Source organism: Calonectris borealis, chromosome 5, assembly GCF_964195595.1.
Source record: "Calonectris borealis chromosome 5, bCalBor7.hap1.2, whole genome shotgun sequence".
In the NCBI taxonomy this organism is placed as follows: domain Eukaryota; kingdom Metazoa; phylum Chordata; class Aves; order Procellariiformes; family Procellariidae; genus Calonectris; species Calonectris borealis.
Window position 1 is genome coordinate 30,288,788 of NC_134316.1, and position 24,944 is coordinate 30,313,731.

Below are 24,944 nucleotides of genomic sequence, written 5' to 3' on the forward strand. Positions count from 1 at the left end.
CATGAGTCCTATGTGTGGCTGCCAGGCAGGTGAAGACAACTGTCCTTTTGAAATTACAAAGCCGATTAAGCAGCCTGTGAATACCTTGCCACTGAGACTGATACAGCCTCCTAATTTTTGGCACTGCTCCTTTGAGCAAAAAAGTAATCATGAAATATGGTAGGGATAATTACCAAATTGAGAAGAGCGAGCAACGAGCAACAGGCATGTTTTTGGGGAGGGAGAGGAGAGTGTTTGTTAGTTTTAATTACAGCTCATTAGACACAGAAAATCAGCTCTCAAATCAGTGGGGAGACTGGCATTATTTCAGTAAAAGTCAAATCAACCACCAAAATACCACACAAATCGGAAGTTTCTTTGCTCTGTTTTGAATTGTTTTCCTCTACAAATCTGCTTCTCTCAGCGGCACCACTTCATCATGTGAATGCAGCCTGAGTCAGGTCTGTAGAGGAGAACAGCTGGTGCTGAGGATCCAGCATCCATACCATACATTTTCTAATGTATATCCACCTGGAGGGTGGGAAAAGGATTATTCCAAACTAGCTCTAGTCTGGTCTTCTACATCAGAGCTGTGCGTTAGAGCTCATTACTGTTGGGGCATAATTTTTAAAATATTTTACCTGAGAGCAATCCAGATTGCATGCTCTCACACCGCCTGCAATGTGAACCAAAGCCTGGTAAGTGGAAATCGTTGTGATCTACTGTTCAAAAGCATGCTTTGAATCCAAAGGAGAATGCTAGTGTAGGTATAAATCATAAATATGAATGATCTGCAACAAAGTGAGGCTATAAAAGTTGTAGGGGGACTTCTGTAAGAATATGCTCAGCGTATTCAGAGAGATATGGCAGCTCATTTTTGACCAGGAAATGTGTGAGAGCACAGAAAACTGTGGTACTAATCCCACGTTTGTCTCTATAAAGATAAACAACTCTTTGCTAAGTGATGCAACCATGAAATCATGTATCTGAAATATTCCTCAATGTAATATAAGCACTACTAAATGCAGATTTGGTGTCTTTTTATGTCAATAAGAGTCTGTCATAGGGCAGTGATTGTAGAAAATTATGCATGCTATTGCAACCTCACATTTTACATTCTCTATGTTAGCACTCTTTTGAGTCCCTCCTTTTTGTCTTTGTCATATATTTCTCCTTTTATTTGAAATGTGGAAGTTGATGGATTTGGTGTAAAATTGGTTTAATTGAGATTCCATTTAGATTCTACTCTATAGTATGATGAAACAGCAACTAGTCTAGCACTTTAATTAATTAGAAACCTGTTTAGGACATGGAATGGTATGTCTCAATTTCTAAATTGCCTATCAGGAGTATTGTGTGAAGTTTTTGCTGATGTTTTCATGAGGAAGCAGTACTGATTACTGTAATAAAACGCCTGTGGATCCGAGTTCAGGGAGTAATTCTGAGACCCAAAGGAAATGAAGTCCAAGGGATGTGTAAAATGTAAAGTCCTAACATACATTAATTCTGACCAGTCGTAACCTTTGTGCCTCTTCTCCACACTTTTCCCCATGTCTCTTTCTTTCCTTACTTTCCCATCTCATTTACGTGAAAGACTCTGCTATGTGTAGAGGACACAAAGATTTCTCTTCGAGCTATGAGAGAAACAGGCAAAGAAAGAACTCCATTTACATGATTTTTTCAGAATTCCCCTGTGACCCCATGTAGACTCCTCACAATATGTTGGCTCAGATTTCAGAAAGATGGGAAGTACCAGAAAAGCTGACATAAGCCTACATGTCTACATAGAACACTGGTCCAGTAATTTTTTGGGACATAATTGCCGTAATACCCATCTATAAGAATTTATTGCAGGCAAGAAAATGCTGCGCAGATCCTATTAGTCCCTTGCTGTCAAGAGTGCAATATTCTTGCCACAACCAAAATGGAATCAATAAACACATATATTTTAAACCAGAGTCAGTGTTGGCCTTTTTAGCTACAGTTTACTTTTCTCCGAAAACTCTTCAGCAAATAGCATTTACTATGCTATGCAAAGGTAGGCATCTCATATGAGTTAGTCTAACTTCTTGTTCAAAGCATTTGAAAACTGACTATTTTACGTAATGTTAATGCAGGGAAATACTTTCAATAATTGTGGCTGATGTTTACGCTGCTTCTCTTGAAATTCCAACAGAAATATAAAGTGCCTAGCACCAGAAGAACAATATTTGCATGATGTAATTATTTTTCTACATGAAGAAAAAAATGCACTGTAGAACTAATGGTATTACAGTCAACAGATGAAACAATGAAACTGAGTAAAGCTTATGGGGCAATGATAGGTATTGATTGCATGTGTGGCAGCAAGATAATGCAAAGTTCAAGTATTCTTTTCTGGGCCTCCCCTCAGAGAACAAAGTAATAGCTTTTCTCCTGTGAAACCAGAGGGCCTCCAATTAAGATTTTCAGGAAGCTTGGAAAGGAAAAGAGCAGGGATTTTTTTATAGGCACTTCTGGCAGAGGTAAAAACCTCTTAAAGAGGGAGGGAATTACAGGGAAGTTATTCTTCATCCTGTACGTATAAAGTAATATTTCCATTTAGTTTCACTTAATTTTGCTCTAGGAACCATCTTTGATGTAGTAAGATAAGCATGAGAGTTTGGTGCATATGCAAGAATAAATACTACACCACTGGAGTTTGGTGCACATGCAACACTTCATTTAAGTTTTCTGTTAATTTTTAGTTTGATAGTCGTGTTTTGAGGTTGCATGTAGAGCTATGCCATGGTGTAGGAAAGCCAGCGCACATTGAAAACATTCAAAACCTTTTACTTCCTAACTTCTACAGCTTTCCCATTACCTACTCTTCTCAGAGCATGACATGAATCAAATCCTCTGTTCTCATGCTAAAGTAGTACTTTTGAAAGGTAATTTGGAGGCTGAAATCCTCTTTTGAGCTACATAGCAGAATTAGTAGCAATTGTCCAATTTTACCCATTACTACTTATCCAATTCACTGACTGAATGGACTGTTTTCAGAGCAAAACTGGCATTCAGATTGGAGACTTCTGCAATGGTTGCTCTGTCCTTTCTAGACTTGAATAAAAGCCATGATTTTAACTCTAAGTTCCTCATGTATTTATGAAATGAAGATTATTGCTGTAGTTCAAAACTCTTCTTTCCTCTGGTATTAGTTCAGTGCGCTGAGTCTCTATCTGCACAAGACTCTCAAATACAGTAGCTGTTAACCCGTGTTATCAGATATTTTCCATCATGGCTTTAATTTTCTCAGTCTAGAAAAGGGCTCTGTTGATTGAGACTGGCAAGGAAGATACAAGTTCTTTTCATTTGTTTCATTGCCTTTTGTAAGACATCAAGTAGGAAGTGGAGCTACACCTATCATTTATAAATACACCAGCTCTACAGAATCTGTGAAGCTTCCCACCAACTGAACTTGAAGTATTGTGAGCACGCAGTTCGCAGAAGTAGCTGTGCCACAGCTGTTTTGATGTGGATTATTCTCATTAATGACAAATTAATAGCATGATAAAAAAATCTGGGAAATAGTGTCAAGATAGATCAGAAGCTAACGTCTGCTCTGTATGACGTAGGTTTAAAGGCAGAACGAAGATCCTTAAGTCAATGGACTTCAGACGTACGTGATAACACAAAGAGTTTATATGGATGTGGAAACGCCAAATAGGAGAAAACTATTTTGAGCAAATAATGTTAAATTCAAAAGAAATGCATCATATCTCATTCCACCAATACTTTCTCTGAGGAAATAACTATGTGAGGGGCTAATCCTGTTCTCTACACAGACAAAACTCCCTTCAAGTCAGCGAGAGTTTTGCTGGTGTTAGAACTGTCTGATTGGTATCCAAATGTATTCAGATTTACAGTTTGAAGTGTCTCATAATCTTTCCAGCAAAAATACAACACTTAGTGGTCCCAATCCAGTGAAGACATCCACATAGACAGATTCTTATTTACAGCCAGAGTGATTTACAAGAGCAGAGACTAAATCTGCCATTAAGATCATTGACATAGCCTTCCTCAAAAGCAGGCCAAGAAACATTAATGTAAAACTCTCTTCTTATTACTGATCATTGTTTATAGCTGTTCTGTCAGTGCTCACCTCATATAGATTCAGTACAACTGCTCATGTATTCATTCCCCAATGCCAATTTTTGTGCTTTATTTTCCCTTCTGTTAAAGAGGCCTAACTGCAGTGAAGTAAATATTATTCTTCTGGTACCGGGAATATAGAATTTATATACAAATTCCATGAGAAGCTTTTATATCTAGGCAGGCCATCAGCTTAATCAGATTATTAACTTCTGCTTGTTTCATTAAGCTGCAAGATCATTCCCTTTACAGTGGCTTTTTTGGACACTGTGATAGTGTACCGTTGCATATGAGCTTGTGCTTTGAATAGGAATTCCAAAGTAATCTAAAAATCTTTTACGTAGTGTTTCCTGAATATTCGAGAAAGGTAGATGCCATTCTCTAGGCATTGTCAGAACAAGTAATTAATTAAAAAAAAAAACCAAAACCAACACACCAAAACAAACAAAACAAAATAAAACTAAACTCCCCACACTTTACTAGAAAAGGAAACAGTTATTTGTTTTTACTTGTCCACAAAAATTAGTTTATCTCATAAGGATACAATATGTAGGTATCAATTTTGGTGAAGGTACAGTGAAAGAATAATCACAATGACAGCTAATACATTCATAATTTTGAAGAAAAAGTTGGCAGTATTTTCAGCTAATACCTTTCAGAAGTAATACCTTTCAAATAAAGTCTTCCCAAAACAAGGAAGAGAGTTTTATACATTATTCTGCTAAACTGAAGATGCTTTATGATATGTTGGGAAACTGTTTTTTTCCCCTAAAGACTCAACAACCATTGTGATGACTGGTCTTCTTTCAAAAGAAAATACATCCTATCTACAATATCTTTGTGATAAGAGCACTCCCCAAATATGGGAGACAGTTTAAATTACTCTGCCAGAGGAGACTTCAACCTTCATTTTTAACTGTTTGGCTAGTGCTATAGCCACAAGGCTGCAAGGATTTTGGAAGGGAAATCCTTGTTAGTCCTGCCTGTTGAATTATTAAATATTCACAAGGACAAAAACTGTGAGCATAGCCCTGCACCAGTTAAGACATTGCATGGGGATGTAGTCAAAAGACCTGGGTTTAAATCCTCAGCCTTCTGCATTAGGAGCGCAATGAAAGCAGACATTTTTCCCTGGATTTTAAAGCGAACTTTCATCCCCTACTGGATTTGGAATAAAAACACCTTCAACGTTTAAGTTAGCTCCAAGCATGTTTTAACTATAGCATCAACACCACCCGGTATCAAGTGATGACTTAGAAATTTGAATGGCACCTGTCCCTAAGAAGACAATGCATGTTCTTCCTGTTTTCTTAGCCTTTCCTGTAAATATAGGCCATATGTAAATGGTTACACCAATGAGTTTATATGCAGTCAGGACATTATGTATTGTGTCAAAGTCATATACCATTATTATCTTTCAGAACGAGCAGGCCTTATTAATTTCACTCCTGGTATTATATTATGCTTTTACTTTTGTAGGAGTATGTTATCGTAATAGATACCAACCAGATCATTGATTCTTTGCATGAAGTCTATACTACTTGGGCAACATACTTCAGTTCTAGCCTACTGCATGCCAGTCATTCCAACAGTAACACTCCTGGGTGCAGAATGGCCAGTTATATTGAGTTTTGTGGAATGAATTACTTTCTAGAAAGTAATGTATAATTAAAAGATAATGTAAGTTGTAACCTCTGTATTTGAAAAACTACTGTTGCACTTAAAAACCCAAACCAACTTGAGTACTTCCTTTCTCCAAAGCAAATAATTAAAAGTTAAATCAGAGAAGCGTGCTAAGTTGTACAGTTAATTATTGGAAGAGCATCTGGATCTTGAAAGATTTAGCAAGCACAAGGAAATTGCAGTAGGTTCTTCATTAGGTTTGATACATTTTGCATAACTTTTTTTTCTCTTAAATTAATCATTGCTATTTGTCACTCAACTGTTTCTGAGGTAATTAACCTAACACACATCCTGGCTCTGGTCCATAACGTACATCCATAATGCTCAGGTCAATCTCTGTGGTATTCTTGTTTCTTTCTGATATGTCAAGGCAGAAGCATGGTTTTTGTACTTGTTTTCCACAGCTCTGCTGAGTTTATAAAAGATGCTGAGCACAATGAGCCAGGTCATGCCTGCTCTTTAAAATGTGCTTTGCAGAAGATTTAAGAGAAGAGGGACAAAAAAAATGTGCTAAGTACAGTATTTTGTACTCATAGCTGGAAGCACAGTCCATATCACAACAGTCAGTTTGTATTACAGTAGTGTTGAGCTACATGTTGAGTTTTGCTTAACACTACATTGCTAAAATGAAGGATGATCTTTGAGTTAAAAAGTGTAGAAAGAGAAAGAGAGAGTGAGAGAGAACAGGAGAGGCAGGGCCACAAGTAATTTTTTCTGTTGAAAGCTATATTTAATATTGCCCTTGATACTTAAAAGTTTTCTGACAGCTCTACAAAGCATTCAGATCATCAGATTTAATGACTTTGGGCACCTAAATTAGGTATTTCAGGTTTAGGAGCCTAAATTCAATCTACATGGCCTAATTTGAAAGCTGTCATTTAAATAGGGGCTAATCAGAATTTCTGAAAAACAACTCTTGTTTCAAGATTCAGATATGGACTGAGATCCCCAAATTTTGAGACCTACATTCAGTTATTTTGCACTAGATCACCATGTTCTTTCTTGCTTTTAAGGCTGCAGTGGGTGGGGAGGGAACCAACAGTGCCTACAGCAGTACTGCAGAGGTATTTCTCTATTCAGATCTTGGTTTTGTAAGAATGGATTAGTTTCTGTTATTTTTTCCCCATTTCCTTGGAGTGAAATGAGAGAGTATTTATAAGAGGTTTTAAGACATCAGGGGTGTACTGTGAAATTCTAAAACTTCGTAGAAGATACCTATCTAGCATAAGGGAAAAAAAGACGCTTCTTTTGTCAGCGTTGATATCATAGAATACCAATCATATAATCATAGAATACCAGGTTGGAAGGGACCTCAAGGATCATCTGGTCCAACCTTTCTTGGGAAAAGCAGGGTCATAGAATGCCATAACTTCAGAGCTTTTAACATGACTTGTAAGCAGTGAGACAAATAGTTGCTGTTGTCAGGAAGAAGTAGGGCGCAATCGCTAGAGAGGGCAAGGGTTGATAGAATCAAGGAAATGTGGCACCTACAGGATTGAAGGCATTTAAACATCCCTTTAATATCTTTGATTAAACAAGACAGAAAGATGCCCTGTATTAGCTATAAAATATTTTACATATAATAAGTCATCAGTATCTTATTGATAAAGATTCTTGTTAATAGAAAATAAAATAAATTAGAAGAAAGTTTCTAACCATCAGGAAAACAATGTTTTGAAACAGCCCAGAAATTGCAATGAAGTAGTGACAGTTTTGTCCCATTAAAGATGATATTTTATTCACTTCAGAAGTACATTACCAAGATATTCAAGAACAAGATGAAATACCTTTGAAGATCTTCTCCATTCCTAAGTTATCCTTTAAAGTAGGGAGTCAGCCTGCCTGAGTTTTAATTATTGAAAAGCTGCTCAATGGGCTCATAGGGGCGACCAGCCCATCCCTGCCACATTAAGGGATTCTTAAGGGCTCCTCCCAAGCTGAAAAGGCAACTTGAACCTGTTTATTTTATAAGGCAGACAAAATTTTCCATCGCTTAACATTTTGGCTTAAAACTCTTATTCCAACTGCAAAACTGTACATTAACCATGGGAATAAGCATGAGGTATTAATCTGCTTAGATTTCAACAATTTATCCTCTGAGGCACCCAATGGATAGCAAGTTTAGCCAAGTAGCTTGAGGGAATGTTTACATAGAACTTTTCCACGTGTTAAACAAACATTGCTGACTGACAGTAAAACATAAATTAAAGTCATAAGAAAAATAATCACAGAATCCATTGCTATGATAGAGAGCTTTGCAAAGGTACATTTTGAAATCTCATTTGAAGCTAAACAATGTAGCCCATTACTGTCAGAATTTCTTCTCTTTTCTTAGCCTTATATCTTACTGACTTACTGCATTTTTTGAAATCTTTGCATAGCTTTGAAGTGTTTGGCCATAATTTGAGCTTCCCACTATGGCGATGTTTATCAAGTGACATCTGGATTGCGAACTACTCTGTCAAGATTGTAGTATTCAAAAATGTAATCAATAGCTTTTTTTTTTGTGGTAACCTAGGGAGTTTTATCCCATATTTCCAGACAATTGCTTTGAAACATATTTCCAAGTTACCTCTGCATAGAATTCTGCTTTTCGCCCTCCTCGATCTGGAAAAATTAGGTCAAACTTGATTTTTAGGTCACAGTAGGGAAGTACAAAAATCAGTAACTACTTCACATTGTGCCTTATAATAACCCTTTCATTTACCCACCATCCTGATCTTTTATCAAAGAGGTGAGAAGTGATGAGTTTCATACTCACGACTTACAAAAAATGGCACATTTTGAATGACAAATAATTCATATCATCAATATGTGATAACCTGAAGACTTTAGTGATAGGTCAAAAATTTATTTTTTATTTCAAGTTCAAAACCTCAACATTCTAGAGCTAGAAGAGCTTTTGGATGTGTTTTGCCTGCTTCTAAGGGGAATCAAAGAAGTAGTTTAAAATCAGCTAAGCTACTTCTATAAATTGCTATAGTATCATTGCAGTATCTTCAGAACTCTGAGTACCTATTAAAAGAGTCTCTCTTCATGCAAGATTTCGTATTTGTACCCTGGTGGAGTGGGGCTTGCCAACCAAGGGGTGGAATAAGGGTGGCTTTGCAACCCGCCTGTTCCCTGAAATGTTCCAACACCTTGAATGGAGTTGAGTTTATGAGAACCAGAAATTAAATCAGATAAGTTCATTTCAAGCTATAGTCAATAAAAAACCGAGGGAGGCTGGAAATGCAAAACGGAAACAGCTTATTTATTTCCAGTACCACGCAGATCCATGGCTAGGGCTCCTAGGTGCTGCCACCATATTGGTAGTAATGACAGAAACAGGGAAGGAGTACAAGAAACAAACAAGAGCTCCAAATCATAGCCCAAACTCATTTCCAGGTTCTAAGAAAGGCTTTAAGATGTAAAATTACAGGCACTTGAAACTGTCCTTTTAATTTCTCTATTCAGTTATTACGCTTTCACTAGGCTCTTATGAAAGAGAAAGAAAGAAAGGCAGAACAGAGCTTAACCGTGGCTGGAAGACTAACAGAGAAGAGATGAGGAAAGTACAGTCCCGTTTTCTTTGTAGCACCTTTTTGCTATAGAAAACTCTTATGGCTTCTTTTGCAATCTTGAGAGAGGTCAGAAAAGAAGAACAAATGTGACCCCTAGAAAATAATCTCTTTCATCTCCCTTGCTCTGCTAAGAATACACTTCTTGTCTTGCAAATGGAGCCGTTTGACAATCATTGCTCTCAGTGTCTGCTTAAGCTTCATCTTTGGTGCTAACAACTAGTGCACTTTTGACCTCCCTCTGCTGCAGTAGACATACAGTGGCAAAAAAGGTCAAGGAACAACTTTTCCACAAAGATTATAGTCTGACAAACCTTTTCCTCTGGGCCACCTCCGGACTTGGATATTGGCCTTATTGGACTTGATTTTAAGCAAATTCAAGGCTGCTCCAGTGTGAGCAAAGACAGTCATTCTTCTGCTATTGCTGTGGAGCCCCCATACTAGTCCCCTTTTTGAGACACACTATTCTTTACATCTTCTCCACTTCCAGCTTTCTGTGCCTTTAAAAAAGGAGGGGAGTAAGAGTTTTCTGTTCTCTGCAAAAGTATGGGCTTGTCTAGCTGCGGTGAGAGCGAAGAGGCCAGTCATGTTTGAGACAGGAGAAGTAAGTGCACAGTTTTGGAATCACTAAATAATTCAGCTGCCCAGAGTTCATATACAAGCACTAGAATACACAGAGTATTTAATATATAAAAACATTAAAGCTTTTGTTTTTACACGAATAAAAACTAAGCCTTTCAGCATTGTCTTATGTAAATACTCTTAACTCATATATTGTAAAACAAATTAATAGTGCAATACATATTCCATTTTTCTGTCTTAAAAAAAAATTTTAAAACTTAGTCTCACAGAAGTGGCCAGGAATTCAAATCCAGGCACCATTCCATCATCTAATCTAGGGGACTTATTTGAATGATCCATTTAAAGGTCTTTTCCTGTCATTACTTCCTTTTTTTCATGTTTATATTCTAGGACACATGGTATGCTATGAAGAAGCTGGCCTCTGTCATTAGCCAGTCCTAAAGGGCAGTTTGTCTTTTGCAATGGCAGTGTGCACGTAGCAACTTTAATTGTGAAAAGGATCTGCAAAGTTCTGCAAAATCTTGTGTTGGAAGCAATAGTCACAAATTGCCATGCAATTTAAAAAATATAGCTAGTTAATTTATTATTTAACTGATAGAATTTCTTTAGAATACAGGCATTTGTATTTCCTTTTAAATGTGTAATTTGTTATAGAACTGAATACTCAAATTCAAAACAACCATTATTTGCTGTTTCCAAAGATATTCACAACAATAAAAAGTAAAGATTTGGTTATGAAATAAATTAAGTTTAAAACCTGCTATTTCTAACTGGACCTTGAAGCAGATTTCTTTATCCAGAATGAAATAATGAAAAAAACCCCATCCGGTATAGAAGTAGTAAGTAATATGCAGCACCATAGCAAGCTTATCATGTTTAAAAAGCCAGATTGTTACTTAACCAATAGTATTGACGTATGATGAAGTATGGTCTGGATGAAACTGCTATAGCAGAACGAAATCACTATGCCTTTTTAAAGCATACAGTATGTAAACCTGTTTAAGGGTTTGGGCTAAGGAAAGGTGCTGCAATTTTTTTTCAATCATTTGCCACACTTCAAACAGGTGCTGGCTCTGATTCTGCAGGCAGCTTCATCCCACTTTATCAGCACTTTAATGAGTTCATATTAGTTGCTTCTGGTTTCCATCTATGTAATGGAAAATTATCTTTCATAGAGACTACCTATTTATGAGGCCACTATGGCATTTTTTTACATCATAACAATACTGCCTTTTTAAGCAACTATTTCCTAGTCTCATCCAGTTTCCCATGCTTGTATCTTGTATCACCACTTATTTGTTTATTTATACATTGCTTTGCCCTAGTGAATACAAGACCTCACTACCCAAATTCCACTTTCCAACACCGCAAAGGAAGAAATACTCAGGGATCTTTTCCCCCTTTCATTCTAATCGTGTCCTCTGTGCTGAGAACAGAATTTCCTGATAAGCAAAACGGACAATGAGAGTCTGTAGCCTGCTTTATGGCGCAGGCATTACCAGTAAATGAAACAGCAAGAGCTCCCTTTTCAGAACCACTATTTAGGGATCCTGGTGTAGGAACAGCTTGGCTTCCGTTCACTTCATCGTCAGAATGAAGTTACATTTAAGGACTTCGGACCTGGTTTTAAATGTGGATGGGCATAAATGGAAGAACTGTATACTATGTAATTTTGCTTCTTTTTTAAATTTGGCTGATGAGAAATTTTTTATGTGTCTTTGCGAGTAGGAGAAGAGAGGAAGTGTCGGTGGGTTGCTGTTTGTTTTCTCCTTTTAATAACAAACAGATACTCTTCCAAAACCTACTCTGTTGTTACCTTTAGTGCAAGGCAAAAATAACAATACAGCCACAAAAGAAGCAGCATTGGGGAAAATAACTTAAATGAGATGTTCATCTGAACATTTTGTTATAAGGTCCCATTGGTAATGAAGCATAAGACAAGGACATTTTTATCCAAACTGATGTTTCAGCAAATAATATTGTAAAGATTATATATTTATTGGATACATTTTAGATTCAAGTATATAACTGTAGCAGTTACAATAATTCTGTTAGTAGCCCACACCTACCTGGAGAAGTGTTTTTCTTGGTTGTGCAAAAGCCTCTCCAAATCCTCTCTTCTCCATGTGCTGGCTCATATACATCACTTATCAAATTCTACTTTCTGAGCACCTGATCTGTCATTTCATTCCTTCCTATTAAAGATTGTCAGCTGCTGTTCACCAGAGTGTCTGGAAAGTTTATCCCACGTTCTTAAGCCTTTGTTTTCCAGCTCAACACACATATTCAATGCTGAAAGTCAAGCTTTTCCCCAGAGGCCCATTTCTCTACAGCACCAGATCTATATGTGTTTGTTGCAGATACTAAATAATTGCAGTTCTAATACCTCTGAAAATGTCACGTCAAACCTTCTTTTTAGAAGAGTTGGATGAAATCTCAGCTCCTGTTCACAGATGCCAGGGTTCAGCTGCAGATCTGTTTTGATGAAATCTCAGCCCTGTTCAGAGATGCCAGTTGTAGTAGGTGAGACAGGGCAAGCCAAGAACGTTGTTCTGGTAGTGGCAAGAGCAACTGGAAGGATGTTCCTGAAACTGCTTTCTTTTTCATCCTTCCACAAACTTAATGAGCATATGATAAAGTATACTTATTAGAATGTAGATTTCTAAAATTAACATGAACTTTCTCCATATCATCTTTTTAATTTGACTAAGCTTAAGACATACATTCAGAGATATTTCATTAGTGTGTTTACTGTCATGATAAGGATCAGGAAAGGTAAGTATTATTGATCACCATTGAAAAACCATAAGAAAATAATTTTAATGTATATCATATTCTAAAAGAACCACCTGAATCTTCGGATGAGGATATATAATTTGGCTTGCAACTGAAACTATATCATTTCTTCTAAGAAAATGTTAAAATTAAGAATTCCAGTTGTATGCAAAATGTGGTTTCTCTCCTGGCTTGTTTTAAAGACCCATAAAGTAAAAGTCCTGGTATAAAATTTTCTTGAAGGAAAAAGAAAAGAGCATATGATTGCATAAAACTTTCGGAGTACAATGGAAGCCTAAGAGAAATATAATTATTATTGTCGGTTTATCACCTCAAACATGTTGTTGTAAATGTCATTATATCAGATGAGTTTGAAAACAGGTTTTCCATTTTGCACTTTATTTGACAAGGTGATTCATTGTGTAGAGCAGTTTAAGATGTCAGTCCTCGTGGAAAGAATTGAGTTGTGCTGATGTGCTTATGAGCATTCTTCCATCAAAGTATGTGATTAAAGAAGGGTTATTCTTCTGAAATATTGTTACCCAACTGGCCTGAAATATGAGTGTTTTCTTTATTGAAATGTAATTTATCGCAGTTAACTCCTTCTAGGTAACCATGTATATGTTGCATATGGCATATGGAAAGCTGGTTACAGTTATCCACAAAATCATATTTGAGATAATTTCTTATGCTGCAGCACGACAGCTTGTCAAGTAATTGAAATAATTTGTTTCTGACATCACATCTTCATTCTCAACAGGGGAATGAAGAGGAAAGAAAAGAAACATGGGCATTTTCTGTGCTTTTTGTATGTGCCTTGTGTCTGTCAGTGGCCCATTTCTGATTGCCTCAGAGAAAGGCAGAAATCTTCCATCTTGTTTTTGCCATTTTTGCATCAAGTTTGGGAAATTTCCCCTGTTCTTTCAGCGGACAACAGCTTTCATCATGGAGAATGAAGTTTGCTCTCCACTGTCATTAGTTTCAACTAATCTGCTATCTTAGCACAGCTGCCTATTCTATATTTAGACTCCTTTACAATCCCACTAAGCTATTTGACTCAGTAATTTCTTGTAGAAATGAAATTCCACAGATTAATTATATATCATGCAAAGGAGTACGGTATCTCCTTCCATCATGTCTAAATTCACTACCAATCCATTTCCGTGAGTGACTTGGTATTATGTGGCTGGGAGAAGAAGAAAGACATATTTGTCTTAACCAAACCATTCATTATTTTGAATACTATCATGTCTGTTGTGTTACAAAATGCTATCAGATAGTTATAGATATATACTGTAGGCATAACTCAACTTTCCTCTCCCCTTCCCTCTCTTTCCCCTTTTCTTTTCTCTTCTTTTTTCTTTTCTTTTTCTTGTCTTTTCTTTCCATTTTCTTTTTCTTTCCTTTTTCTTTTCTTTTTCTTTTCTCTTCTTTTCTCTTCTCTTCTGTCTTTTCTTTTCTCTTCTTTTTTCTTTTCCCTTTTCTTTTTTCTTTTCTCTTTATTTTCTTTTTTTCTTTTTCTTTTCTCTTTTCCTTTTCTTTTCCTTTTCTTTTCTTTTCTCACATATCTTACTTCTACACTTGTCTAATATGGTGACCTTTACCTTTCCAGATGCTGTTCTACATATGAAAATCCAGTGTGCAGGATATATGGCTAAGGACTAAGGTGCTGATATACTTACTGCCTTTGTCTTCCCCTCTTATTGTGGCCATAGGAGTGGCAAGTGGCACAGAAACATGTACACTCAGATTACAATTTGACTTCACTCACAATTGACGATAACTATTAAGAACACATCCCTCCCCCTCCAAAGAACTCACACATAGATACCCCTCCCCCTCCAAGAAGAAACCTCCTCTTCAACACCCTATGTTTAATGCAATCAAATGTTAATTAACTGACAATGGTACATCTGATTGATATGCTTGGCATACTGAACAGCAGATTCAGAAAAATGAGTATTCATGAATAGCATCACTTTACAGTTTGCAATAACAAGTCTAGCAATAGAGATAAATCTGTTTCAATACAGTGTATGCTCCTATCATTCTACAAATATTTTAACCAGAGCTATTTCCCATCAACCATCCTTGAAGCTCCACCTCCTCCTCTGCGTCTCTTTTTTTTTTGTCATCAGCCAGCATGACATTTGCAGATCCAAATCCTCCCTCCAGCCTAGCTGGCACAGCTGCAGCATTACATATCTACCAGCCACCTTCTCTTCACTCCAAGCCCCTGTTGTTCTGCCTGCCACTTGTCCACCTTTCAAAACATTACCCGTAAATTGCCTGTTACAAACAAATTCCTTTAGTTGCTGAATTGTGCAAGAAAAGGTACAAATGGAGAACTCTTCAGCTCAGATGACCAGAGGATAAGAGATGCAGGAATATGTAACATGAACAGCAACAGGTTTGAGAAACATTTATATTCTCATTTAAGGCAAACTCTCCTTATAGGGGAAGCTTTCTTTAGTAGTCATATTAATAGTGGAAAATAGAGCTCTATGTGCATGAAAAGCTTTTTAAAGACTTTGCTTCCACAAAATATGGCCAAAAGCATCACTGATCAGCTGGGCTGGCACAGATGCTCAGCAACCCAACAGAGCTGTGGGGTTGTTTTTTTTTTCTTGATTCATGCCACAATTTTAACCATTGAAAAGACATTTTCATAGTCTTTTCAGCACTTTGAAGAGCCCTACTTTGAGGTGCATAAGGCAAAAACTATAGAGAGACATAAATCTGTCTGGCATCAGTGTGTTAGGATAAATAATGATCAGTTAATAGAACTATCATAATCCTACAAAGCTTAGAGTATTCTTGATTAAACTACTGGCAGGGGACCACCAGGATTTACAGAAAGATTGCTTTTTTGTTTTCTTTTCCTTTTATAATTTTTTGTCTGCCATTGTATATTAGTTAAAATCTGCTTGCTACAACTTCATTTTCAAGCTTAGAGGTAGATGTTTCTCAGCCCAAATTTGGTCCTGAAGAAACAACAAAACCCATGCCCTCTAAAAGCAATTCTGGGATCAGACTTTTGATTCAAGAGTTACAGAGCAGAAGTTCAGGTATATATATAGGTATACAGTAACCTGTATGAAAAATTGCTGTACTACCTTGCCTGAGAGCACGTTATTTCCAGTAGCATTTATCTCCCCCCCCCAAAAAGGTATAGATTTGGGGTAGATGGTTGATGCGCAGTATCAGTTCTTCCAGAGTCTGTTTTTTTTCATTCTGTAAATGAAGTGCATCAAGCATGGTTTGTATTTTTCCACTATTGCTTGAAATCTTGTCAAATATGTTTCCATTTCCCTGTCACTCTCATAATGTTTCTTTGGAAAATGCTACAACTGGATCCTTGCTGCATTTAAAACATCCTCACAGTAATTACAAGAAAGAGAAAAATCCTTAAAAAATTGCACTTGTTTTTAAAAATTATTTTCACTTCCCTTTGCAAACCCAGAATGTCAGAGAGACATGAGCTCAATATAAGGCAGGGGTAAAACCATTTACTTGTCTAACTGTTCTTTTCCATACCATATAATTTCATTTTAAGTATGATGTAATTCTGTACTTGTATTTTTAATGATTAGTTTGACAATAACTACAATATCCCAGTAATATTTATACAGTGAAATTACTGATTTATACAATTCTAACTTCACTTTTAACTTAGCTTATTTCCCCACTCCCCAGAAATAAAGTAATACTTCTTGCTATTGCATAGGAAATTCCATTTTTAAAGCTCTGAAGCACTTAGAATTCATCCAGTGCTGAGACCTAAGGGATGCCAAGTTCATTTATGGTCTAGTCCTTAAAAACATTTCTAAAATCAGGGATGAACATGCATTTACTAAGCAAATAGTAGTCACATGAAAAATGTAAGCGATACAGGTTGGTAGAAAAGGTATAAAAGACAGGGTGAGTCTGAAAAATTAGAAGCACAGCACTGAAGGCAATAGATCAGATGTCATTTGTTGGCCAAAATCCCTCTCAAAGTGAAGCTATTATTAGGAATAATTTTGTAGAAACTTGTCAGTGAAGGAGATTGACTTGGCTAAGAACTTGACATCCCCGTTAATCCTCTCGAGCCAAGTATGAGTACAGTCTGGCCTAAACATTTCTGTGTGCTGCAGTACAGGAACCTTTACAACATTGTTCCTGATGTCTTCAAGCCAAAAAAAATACACAGCCCTTTTACCAGATACATTTTAGTCAAAATATGTTGTTTTGCTCAACACAGGGGAATTGGAATAAACTTCTAAAATATGTGACGCGGGAGGCTACTTCATCTGTGGATCCCATCACCATTCTGAAGGAGGAAGGTCGAGATGCCATCTAACTGATAGCGACTCTTTATTTGAGTTGTTTGTGAAACAAGCAGGAACAATTTCAGTATCTTTGCTCATGTGCATGTCTTTGTATGCTTACGTGTACACATGTATACAATGAACAGCACGAACAACCACAAGGACATAGAGATGCCACCTAAATTTCTCTTATTGTAACAAAGATGCAGAGGCACTGTTCCATGAAAACTCTTTGACTTACCGTGGAAAGAGGCAAACCATTAAGTGAGAAAGATTGGGGACATGGTTTACAAGGCTATCATATATAAAACTACTGTGATTACAAAACACCTTTTAAATCGTAGTCCCAGGCATATGTTTTACCACCAGTGTTGGTGTGCATTCCCTTTGCTCAGAGCTGGAGAGCTCTGGCTCTCCGTGGAAGGAATGTGAAGCAGGCAGGAAAGGGAGATCCACGTGTCAGGGCCATTGCTGTCAAATGGCCTCCTCACACATTGCAGATGTTGTTCAAGCATGAGCCAGGGAGTGTGTGGAATTAAAAGCAGCCTGTGGAACTTTAGGTGCGGAAAATGCTGCAGAAAGCTTGCAGCATGCTTCTACACCACAGGAGAATTTCAGGGAACACGATCTGTACAGGAATCTATGCATGGGCTGATCTTAGAGGTAATATTGGTACATCAACATTAAATTTACACTATAGCAATATTTTTCTTGAGGGAGTTAGCACTAGAACTTCTTGCAAGTTCTAGGCACAATTTGGCCATAAGCGTATGACTTATACTAAGACATGAACAAATCCTGTAGAGTATATATGAGAGATTTCTTTTCCTTTAGAAATCAATTTTTATTGACAACAAAGTCCAATATATTCTGAGAAGGAAAATAAAAAAGGGTAAAGCTTCTAACCATGCTGAAAATGGAATAGTTGATAATGATGGGTCTTGCGTCACAGTCATAAAAATTATGACTTTATCTCATGAGATCAAATAATATAGATTTGGGAATACTAGTTAAATTAAAATGTTCAGCATCTCTCAGAAAGGAACCACAGAAATTTTAGTTGTGACCATATAATATTCCAGATATTGTATGATGAATATGAGGTTTATTGATTTGACAAGTACTACTATTTTCCCCCAGGAAAAAAGCGAATTTGTGGCAAATGGCCTAATAGAATGGTACAAGTAATTGATGGAGTTCTGCACAGTCTGTTGGGGAGGTGACAGATCTGAAAAGCCTCTGACTTATTAGTTTTCCTGTCATCATAGTGTAAGGTATGACTATAGTCAAAGTAAGTTTAAAAAAAAAATAATATAAATCAGAAAATGCTAGGGAGAAAAAAAATAATGATTCCAAGCTCAATTCCCATGTCAAAACCATTTTAAAAATCATGTTTGAAATAATTCATGGATGAACAGAATTGTCACTGTAAATATTTTACTAAAATTAGGATTTATATTCCAAATTACTTTATATATAATTCAAAAAAATATTTAAAATATATTAAAGTGATCTTTAGCTATATAGTTATACATTTCAGGTAATCATAGGTTAACTTATTAGATTTGTACATGATACAAGATATGCAAGAGCAGAAAACATTACGGATTCAAAAGGCTCTCTTAAAAATTGCTTCTTATTATTTACACTTTTCTTTAAGCTAAGAGTTGTTTCTGCTGCCCTACCCACCTCATAGCCTACCCAAGGCTACGCAGTGGAAATTTAAATTGAGAGATAAATAATTTGTCTCTTGCAGTAATAGGAAGCTCTTAATAATTTGAAAAACACGAGGGTTTTTTTAAATACCTATTCCTTCAGTGTTGTATGAATAGATCAGCTGGTCAGTATAGTTCCTCTAAGCTACGAGCTAAGCTTGTCAAACTGATGTGCATTTTTTAAAGGAAGAAGAATCTTGAAGCTTTTTGTAAAAACATTTATATATTTGGAAAAATAATGATAAAAGTTGGTATGGGAGAGCATTGCTTGCCTTTTAACTTTCCTGACATCCCTTCCTAATAGTGTTTTTAGGAGATGAATGCCATGTTTGCAGAGATACGTTATAAAGTTGTCTGGCTTGTTTTGGCCACCCAATATAGTTTTAGCACAAGATAAAAACATTTAAAATGTATAGTCTAAGTCATTGAAACAGCCAACTGTAAAAGTGTCTATATAAATATATATAAAGCTTATTCAATATAAATATGTAAATTAATGAAATTTTAAGAATCAGACAACAAACTGTTAATGATAAACAAATAAAAGATCTGCTATAAAAGTGTGCTTGATCATTGCCACCCCTGCAGTTGGCAGTGTACTAGTTTAAACTACTAAATATTTGTGTCTCCTTGTTTAGTCCAAAAGACCTACAGAATCTTTAATGAAAAGGTTCTTTACCTCTGAGCCAGGTAATACAAATCTTTACCAGCTATGGAATCACATATCTCTAGGGAATATTTGCAAACAAAAACATATTCTTCTGTACTTTGAGAAAGCATTCTGTTCTTGGAACGCAGGTAAAACAGATCACCAGTTCTGCTTTTTTTCCCCAATAAACTATGTTTATTATGCCAATTGTAATTACCATGCAATCTAATGGTTTAAGGCTTATATTTTCCACATCACTGGACATCACAAACATGAAAGCATTTTATACTGTCATTATACATCAATGTTTGCACTTGGTTATACATATATACAGAAATTATTCACACATCTTAACCTTGCTATTTCCTCCTTTCAAACCAACATAATTTTACTGTGAAAGCAGCTTTTTAATAAATGGTATAAGAAATACAGCAAGGCACACATTTTTTAAAAACTTTTTTTCTCATTACCACCTCAAGAAGCATAAAAAACCAAAACGTTGTACTTAATTCAGTAGAATGTCAACGGTTCCTAATATACAACACCATGTAGTTGTTTCTTGAAGTGTTGCATAGATTAAATTTTAAAATTAAATAAATAAAATGCCATTTATTTTAATTGCTTAATTTTTAGATGTATTGAATCAGGAGGGCTAATGACTTCTTTTTGCTGCAATCCAACAAAATTGTCACTTTAAAAGTAAAATAGTTTGAATAAACTTATGCATTATACACATAAATATTAAATTTGATACATAAAATAGAAGAGTACTGACAGGTACAGTTCTGAAAAGATGAACCAGACTGATCGTGAATTCTGTGGAACTTCAAAACTTTAAAGAACAGAACCAGTGATAAGTAGTACAGGAGCATCCAATTTAGGAAGGGGAGGTCATTAGAGGTAGTTTGGGAGAGGAATCCCTATGAAAGCAAATGGCCTTGCTACAATACAAAATGATCACTGAAATAGGACTAGCATATGCAATATGCAGCCTGATCACAAAGCCAACATGGAAAATCACATTTGGAAAGAAAATTTATCTTGGGAGTCAGTGTAATGAAAGGCAGTGATACAATGGAATTGGAGGTCATCCCAGGGTTTACAGGATGAACCTGCACCTGAATTGCAGCCAAGTTTCTAAAAGGAAACAAAAAAGTAATAGTAGGTTACAGAAAATGAAGTTTTATTTGCAAAACATAGTTCTTCCAGAACAACCATAGATAGTCATTAAATGATCACGTGCCAGAGCCTTTAATGCAGAAGCATACAGTAGGCAAACAATGACTTTTAACAGCCTGAGGTACAAGTTAGTGTAAAAAATAGTATTGATGTAGAAAACTCATTGATTTTTGTAAGGACTTTGTTTCTAAAGAAACAAGGGAAGTCATCAAATCTGACCTTTTCTCTGGATCCTGTCCTCATCCTTACCTGCGAACTTACCTTCAGCACACTCAAAAGTGCACCAATCAATGAAAACATAGGAATTTCCAAAAGCCAAGCCACAAAAATATCTACCCTACACTTATTTTAATATTTAGGTAAACATATGGAATGATATTTCAATGGAGAGGAAGAGAGGATTGTCACAGAAGTGGTCCATGAATAGAATTGTCAGTGTCATCACTGTATTTTTAAATTGTAAATAGCTATTTAGACACTTCTAGTACCAGCAGTGAGTTAAATTTTCATACTATAGAATTATCCAGCTCAGAGTTTAGGGTTAAACTATTCATCAAAGAGCAAAGGCTTATGATGAGGATTATGAAGAAATAACTGTCAGAATACAGCTTGAAGATTAGTGCAAAGTACATCTCTTAGGCATTTCCTAGGAGGCACTCCAGACATGCATTATGTGCCTTCCAAATTAAGCAGGAATATCTGGATCTACCCAGTTACCTTCTCCTTTGATCTTATTTGCTGTAACTAACCCCCCCGCATTTATAGAAGAAATATACTTGCACGAAAATAGTGAAAAGCTCAACAGTTTGCTTAGAAATTAATGAAGAACTGATCTGAATAAAGGGGAAGATTGTATCAAAAGGTTTCTACAACTCTGGCATGACTTTCACATATCTATAGTAAGAAAAATCTCACTGATGGATTATGTCAGGTTTTTCAAAAATTATGTAATTCACAGACAATTCAAGATTATCTGTTTATTGTATTTAATTTTTTTTAAAGTCAGCTACTGTAAGGAGCTAAAAAGTCAGACTGTTTTAAACCCTATAAAGAAACATTATAGTATCTACCTCCCTATAAAAACCTCTAGGAAAAAAATGGTAAGCAAAGATTTAGACTATTTTTGTAGTTCCAGTCTCTAAAAGTAAATTATTACATATTGACTATTGTGTAAACCTGTATATTTTTTTTCTCCTGTAATGAATAATTAACTAACAGTCCTTTGCATTTGTGCATCATCTTTTATCTGTGGATCTCAAAACACTTTTCAGTGAATAAATCATGCTTCACAGGGCCCATTGATCATTATTCTCCTTATTTTGTTGCTAAAGAAATTGAGGCAAGGAAGGAATAAGTCATACAAAAAAATCTATTGCTGAGCAGGAAATAACAGTCAGTCCTTCTGAGTACCAGTCTTGAGTTTCTCCTGGCTATAGTAAGTGGTAGGATATTCCGGTTAACATTGCAGCACTGTCAGATAAAACCAATTTAGTTTTCTTAAGCCCAAGTAAAATATTTTTTTCCCTAAATTAAGTTAAAACTTAAGTTTAAATTACAAATTCTGCACAAAAGGAAGGAAGTGGCTTTTGGACTTACTTGTAAGAACTAACAGATTACACACAGAATTCTAATGTATCCTCTAAAAAAGACTTTGGACATATCACATAAACCTCCTTAATGTATTGATCTCTATGCATATTGAATATGTGACTGAAAATTCCCATCTTATTGGTGAGTCATGGCTCACAATGACAGCAGAAGATCACATGATCTCATATACAGAAAAATAGTTCTTTCAAGCTGTCCCCTACTTGAGAAATAAAATCAGCATAGCTTTATGAGCACCTCTATTGAAGAACTCCGTGTTGGCTCATACGAGAGACTAGTCAGTGCTGACAGAGATATTTTTAAACCTGCTTATAGAATTGTTATTATTTTCCCACAATGGTCATTTTTTGTAGCACACTGCTAAATTACAGGATTGCAACATTTGGCAGAAATCTTTTCTTCACTATTACTTTTGTTGTCCCGTACAGCCAAGGTAAATACTAAAACAGTATAAAATCAAACTACATTTGAAACTATGCCTTTTTCAGCTTTGAATTCTCAGTATGCTTTTAAGGTACACATATACTATAGGTTATTTTTCTCTAAGTATTGCAGCTACACATGGAATTACACATTTAAATGAGCTTACAGCACAGGTGCTACAGGAAAAATAATGGTGTTTGCCATTTATCTTTCAAATTAAATAATGTGTTTTTAAATAGTAACTTTTTTCATAATACACTTATGGGAACAACATTTATCTGTCACATTTTAAAAGATGTATTAGTAATAAATGTAAATTACCTTTGGAAAATCAGTAATTAGCCTCATCAAAAAATAAACAATCTGCCACCAAAAAGATAATCTTTAGCATAGTTAAGTATAATAACTGTTATTTGAATAAGTTAACAAATTAGGATAGATTGCTTCTGTAATTCATTTCCCATAGCATGAGCGATGAAGTTAAAGCACCAAGCTTGTGAATGGGGGAAGGGAGCTCAGACTTTAGTGAAACCAAATCTAGCAGCTCATATTTTCATTTTTTGATGTGATAAACTATATGTATCCTAGAGCTTTACTACTGGGAATAATACAGTACATAATTTCCATGGAACCAATGCTATATGTATCAGTTAAGAGCCAGTATATCTTCCTAAATGTAAAAAGTGGGGTGTAGTCTGAAGGGCTTTGTTACCTTAAAAATATTTGTCAACCCCTGGGCAAAAATTAGAACTATAACATAACCCTATTAAGTTGTTGCATACAGACTCTGCATTACATTTTATTGCATCATGGGGCATTTATTAATATCTCCATCTTCTATGTCCAATCTTAGTCCTTACACCAACTGCATATTGTCATATCCCAGTCTTGCGAAAAACACAGCTGGCTACCATGTAACTAACTATGAAGTTCTGAAGAGTGAGGGAAAGTTTATACGGTATTTTGAGATCCTCAGAGGAAAAGCACTAATGAATTGAAAAGACATGTTATTATCTTCATCAGTGAAATAATGAGAACAAGAATAAAATCACACTCACTATTTTAAGTATTCTTCCTCAAATTAATATTATAAAAATGAGTGAAAAAATTAAGAAAACTAATAAAACAGTAATTTAGGAAAATCTTATGTTTACATAATTATCACTTATCAACCTCAGACTTTTGTCACCATCTCGATTTCCAGATAGAGGCTTCCATATACACATAATCCTTTTAGTGTAATTCTAGGATATGTAGTATCATCTATGAGTTTTGTAATTCCCAGTTGATTTCCATTGCTTCTCCAGTTGTTTGGATTGTCCAAGTATTAACCTAATTGGCAATCAATAGGTCATGATAGCCTATTTCAAAGCCGTTCAAGAAATATCCTCTTTCTATATTGGTTCCAAGATAATGCATTATTCAGATAGATATGAGTCAAAAGAGATAGTGGCAAGCTGTAGACTATTGCTGTCATAACCTAGAGACTGCTTAGACGTATTTATACATATGTGAAGGTGTGAATGCTGGGTAAATTGCCAATATGTGCAAAAGAAAAGCCCAAAGCATAGTAATATAATGTAGCAAAATCAGGAAATGCAGAAGTTAGATATCTAATAGCAGCAAAGCAATCTATTTTGTATAAATAGGCCCAGATCCTCTGCTACAGCTACATAGTTTGCAATAGGAGAGTACTAGTGGTTTTCATGGGCAGTGATGAAAAATAGCCTTTTCTCCTAGCAACATCACGGACTCACAGCATAACTTAGGTTGAAAGGAAACTTGAACGTCATCTGGTCCAACCTCCTGCGCGAAGGAAGGCTATTTTCAAAGGCAGATCAGATTATTCAGGGCCACGTCCACTTGAATTTTGAAAATCTCCAAGAATGGAGATTCCAGGACTTCCTGGGGAAACCTGGTCCCGTGCTTAGCCTTGTGTTTTATTGGAAATTCCCTTGCTACAGCTTCTGGCAAGCAGCGGCATTTAGAATTGGAGTGGCATTTGGAGTTGCCATGCTGGCTCTGTTCTACTGGAGGAGTGTTTCCAAAGACTAATGGCATTCTATACAGCTGTGCTGTTTGGGTCACCAAACAACTAGTGAGACTCAAAGAGGAGTGCTAGGATCTGATCCAGAAGTTGCTTTGTAGATGTTCTTTTGTTGTTAAATGCGCAGTTATTGTTAGACATTTATGTGAGGTCAGATACTCCAGATCTAAACCACTTTCAAACTTTGGAAGAGATCAGAGACACTTTTTCATCCTAGGTTCCACCATCTTACTTATGTTTCAAAATGCTTACCACAAAATAGAACCGAAGCTTCCAGTACTGCTGTGTGGCTATCAGTTTCCATCTGCTTTGGTATTCAGGTCT

At 36.0% G+C, this 24,944-nt stretch overlaps 1 protein-coding gene across 1 annotated transcript in view; it reads right to left on the reverse strand.

The window, feature by feature from the left end:
* Nucleotides 1-19,542: 19,542 nt before the first annotated feature.
* The window catches only part of AKAP6 (A-kinase anchoring protein 6), a 290,842-nt gene continuing 285,440 nt past the window's right edge, over nt 19,543-24,944 (reverse strand). Inside the window, exon 15 of the mRNA XM_075151694.1 lies at nt 19,543-20,500. The gene's annotated coding sequence lies outside the window, so the exon portion shown is untranslated. The remainder of the gene's footprint in view (nt 20,501-24,944) is intronic.